Here is a 4,740-nt window from a genome sequence, read left to right as displayed (position 1 = left end):
TTCTAAGTACAGGCAGGTTGTGGCAGGTGCGATTCAAACCCATAACCCGCCCGCAACCCGAAAACTTGCTACATTCCAAACCGCACCCTACCCTATTATATTTGCGAAACCGCCCATACGTGTGCAGTTCGGATCGGGTATGACGGGTTGTGCGGGTCGGATAACCCTATGCCCAGCCCGAGGATTATCCCACTTTCTAAAATGATTCTATTCTAGGCAATAGATTTTTAAACAACAAAACTGTAAAATAAAATAAAAAACTAACATTTAATAGGTTCATTTTTGTCTACATAGACAGGGTTACTAATACCATTTATATTTGTTATTCATTGGTTACATTCCCATGGTGCTATAAAGAATACTGGATGTGCAAGGCTAATTATAAAGGACACTAAAAGCCTCTAAAACACTGAAAAATAATAATTAAAAAAGTATGAAAGCAATCGAACTAGCTAGTTCAATATGGCATATCCATTTACCAAAAAGGATCAAAGCAATTTAACAGGATCTGTATTTTGTATTTTATTACAACCCAAATAAATTAGTTATAAACAAATGAAAATAAAACAAACAGAACATTAAGATTTGGATTGTATGCGTCCAAACACCATAATCTATCAAAGATTTATGTACCCACAAAATTTTTTAAAAAATTGTAAATAACAGATCAGATTTCACCATTAACATTATTTTTCTATTCTAGAAGGTGGCTCTTATATTTAATTGAGTAAACAAACAAATTCTAAATACATCTACATAATTCAAGAAAACTTAGATGATAATAATAATTTTTAATGCATTTTCATCATCCAAAAAACAAAGGAACAGTAGAAATATGAGTCGGCTTTCTTACCTTAGGGAAAACAAAGAGAACGAAAAAAAACAGAACATGAACACAAACATTGAGAGGGAGAGGGAGATACAAAAAGAGAATGAGTTAGAGAGGGAGAGAGGATTTATACCTCAATTTGTTTTTAGGGAGAGTTGAAGGATTTATACCTCAAATTGTGTTCAGAATTTCTACAAAGTAAGCTCAAAACATGAGGTACACTAGCTACAAAATTCCCAAACCCAGGAATTGGGGCCAAAATACCCACTAATCATTAATGATGCCATTTTGGTATTAATAAGACAAGACTAACAAAACAATCTGAAAACCCTACATACACTGATTGATTCTACAAATGGGTTGATTTCAACAAAAAATGAAGAAATGTTTACCAGGCAGTGTCGGTAGAGGATTTCTTGACAGTGAAGCGAGACCAAGCGACGACCATGCCAGAACTGAGGGGCTTGATTTGGAAAGGTGTAACGACGATGCCGGTGAGCTATATGGAGTTACATGTTGGAAAAAATGGGGTTTTTGGTGACTTTAATTAAATATTAAGGTGGGCCCTAACCATCTATTGTGTTGGGTCCAAGGGGGTCTAGATACTTTGCAATGAGATCTATACATCACAAAAAGAATGGCCAAAAACCATTGAGAATTGAATAAGAAATTGCCTCATGAAGTTAGCTTCATGAAAGAGGTAGTGGGATTAGTGTGTATAATATGTTTGTATCTCCTGTAATATTGCAGAGGTTAATGGTGCATTAGTGACCAGCCATAAAAGCGGGTTAATGGTGCATTAGCCATAAAGGTTGGAGGCTGCTCCTCTCTCCCCTATACATGTATAAATTGAGACCCTCTTGTCTAGTCTCAACACAGAAATTTTTACTTCCATTTTACAAGTCAGTTTGCCAGAAAGTTCCTACGGTGAGAGAGTGCTACCACGGCTCCTCCTCTCTTCCCTATACATGTATAAATTGAGACCCTCCTATCTAGTCTAAATACAGAAATTTTTACTTCAATTTTACAAGTCAGTTTGCCAGAAAGTTCCTACAGTAAGAAAGTGCTGCCACGATTTTTGTTTGCTAAGCTAGACAGAGAGTGTTTCTGTCGTAGCTGATTTTTTGACCATCGTATCCTGGGAGACAGACGTCGGAATTCTTCAAGCACTCAACCCGTGAGGCGGCGAAAATCTGTTTTAAGAAAACTGCTACCGTGCAAGCTTCGGTTTGCTTTCTATACCATTTTATTGTATTGGGTATTTCTGTTGTAATTTAGTTGTAATTCTCAGCATGTGTTCTTGGTATATAGGTTTGATTTATTCGTGAATCTAATTATTTAATTTCACAATTTGGACAACAAGCTTAAAACAGATTATGTGTTTCTCATGAAACTAGAATAATAGATTCATACATTATTGGTTTCTGCTAGTGTTTTCGAAAGTTGCATGCTATTGCTTTGGTTATTTGAGTAGACTACCAGTAGCAAATAAGAAGCCCACTGTTTTACAGGCCTATAAATTAAATATATATATATATAGCTTTGCCTGTTGTTCCTTACTCTCTGGAGCACCATAGTTGTCACGCCCCACTTTTTATTACTCGAAGTATTACCAATTTCATTTACTTAATTCCATTTCAGAGATAACATGCGAAAATAAACTCATATATTCAACTCGTAGAAGTGAATAACATTGCTCTCATTCGTATGCAAGTAAATACAACATGAGTATAATAAATAAATTGCCCTTGGGCTTACACCATTAACGAATCAAGAAGAAGGGTGCAACCCTTTTACACATATAGCATTCCGCCAATACAAGAGAGACCCCGTGGCCAACAAATAAAAAGATCCAAATCTTGCAGCACATTCAGCTTAACACCTGAAAAAGATTCAACAACGTGGGATGAACATATAGTCCAGTAGGGGTCTCAACATAGCCCTCAACAATAACAACTTACAGATAGCTATGATCATGGATGCCCAATCTCATACTAGAATAGTAATGTGACAGTTTTACAAAATATACATAAGTATGAACTTTCTCGAAAACAGCCATTTCATTCAACGCTATAAGTGATTCATCTTTCCTTTTTCTTTCATTAACTCCAATCCTTCATAACATTAACAATTACTTAGGAAATAATCTCACTAAGCCCATTACTCTCTTCCATTTTCCAAATGACAAATTGACATTTTGGTTCATTCCCAATACAATCATAACTATACATGCATACCTTTATAAAAAAGGAGATAACAACTCACTAACATGTATATAATCAACCAATGAGGTAACTTGGCCCTCCGAAACTGTAACCAACCAAATCCATGATATCCTCAGATACAATGGAACAATAACAACAAAACTTTGCTCTACCAGCTATGTGCGTAGTAAGCCAAAGATACACCTCTCACAACAACATACCAGTTTACCAGGCGCTAGCTGGAAGGGTGTGGTACCTTAGATTCTCAGTGCAGTCAGTTCTCCAGGCGCTAGCTGGAAGGTCACGGTACCTCTGATTTTTAGCGCAAGGTATAACACCACCAACCAAAATACAACAGGGCATAACTAACATGCATAACACATATACATAAACCATCAAGATACAAGCAATGTGTTAAAGTATATGAACACATAATTAATTCCCCCCGAGCAAGTATACATATATAATGTATCTCAACACTTCCTCACATACAATGTTCAATCAACAATGGTATAATGCATACACGACAATTCAACACAACCATGTCATCCTCCACCGATGACCAAGGACAAAACCTCTAGATGCAAGTATTTAGTACATCTATTAAAGACTCAATTACTATGAGACCACAAAACCAACAACAACACTAACACGGTAGTTAAAGATACAACCCCCACGTGTGTGTATTTAACACTCAAGAAACAACAATCCAATTTTCATACTTATATCAAAGATACTTTTCTCATTTCACAAAACAAATTCCATTTCCTTTTGTTTTCACAAAACCAACTCCATCCCTTTTGTTTCCACAAAACTAATTCCGTTGATAATAAAGCCATAACTCACATTAACCCACTACATTCATTTCAAAACCATTCCAAAGCCAAAGTTAGGCATTAACACCTTCACCCAACTCACATTAACAATAGAGATTTACAACATAGGTTAACTACCCTCCATTTTAATTTACCAAACCAAAATATAATTTAGGGCTTTTTCTTCTTTCAACTATAACATGCTAATTTACACTCCAATTAGCGCAAAACAACCATCAATGATAAAATAACCATTTTCAAACAACCAACCCTAGGTTCCTTCTCATGATTTCAAACAAATCCAACGTGGATATGATTTTCATGCAATACAAAACTACCACATGTCTATCTATAGATGAAGTATTGAAAAAGAACAAGGAAATCCCTACCTCAAATGTAGAACCCAAGGAGAAGAAGAGCAAAACTCGGAAGTGCTCCAAATCCTAAATTTCTTGGATCAAAACGAAGCCCTCGACGATCAACACACTTTTTACAAAGGCCCAAGGTGAGAAAAACACTCCTACTAGATCAAACCCTAGAGAGAAGTTAGGTTTTAGAGTGAGGAGCTCTCAAAAATCGGTTTTGGGAAAGTAAGAGAGAGAAAAGAAAAGTGAAAAGTGATTCAAAAAGTGATTTCACGGACTAATATAAAACATGTCCGATCGAGCGTCAAACACAGGTTCACGCTCGAGCGTCCAAAGATCCGCTCGAGTGCCGGATGCACCCTCCTAGAATTTTCTACAGACGACCAAAATGCAGAGAGAAGGAAATTCATGCTCGAGCGTCCAAACTACCACTCGAGCAGAGAGGCAGCAACAAATGCCCGCTTGAGCGTCAAAGCGCCGCTCGAGCGGAGAGACCAAAACCTGGGCAAAATTCTAAGTTTTAAAAC

At 36.7% G+C, this 4,740-nt stretch overlaps 1 long non-coding RNA gene across 1 annotated transcript; it reads right to left on the bottom strand.

The window, feature by feature from the left end:
* Positions 1–2,920: 2,920 nt before the first annotated feature.
* Positions 2,921–4,447, bottom strand: LOC145819779 (uncharacterized). The gene is made up of 2 exons (XR_014360554.1): positions 4,238–4,447; positions 2,921–3,398 (listed from the first exon to the last, which is right to left on the bottom strand). It is a non-coding gene; the product is annotated as an uncharacterized LOC145819779 (long non-coding RNA).
* Between the last annotated feature and the right edge of the window lie 293 nt (positions 4,448–4,740).

The sequence above is a fragment of the Camellia sinensis genome, chromosome 2 (assembly GCF_055761805.1).
Source record: "Camellia sinensis isolate YWXY chromosome 2, ASM5576180v1, whole genome shotgun sequence".
NCBI classification, from domain to species: Eukaryota; Viridiplantae; Streptophyta; class Magnoliopsida; order Ericales; family Theaceae; genus Camellia; species Camellia sinensis.
This window is presented reverse-complemented; position numbering and strand designations above follow the sequence as displayed.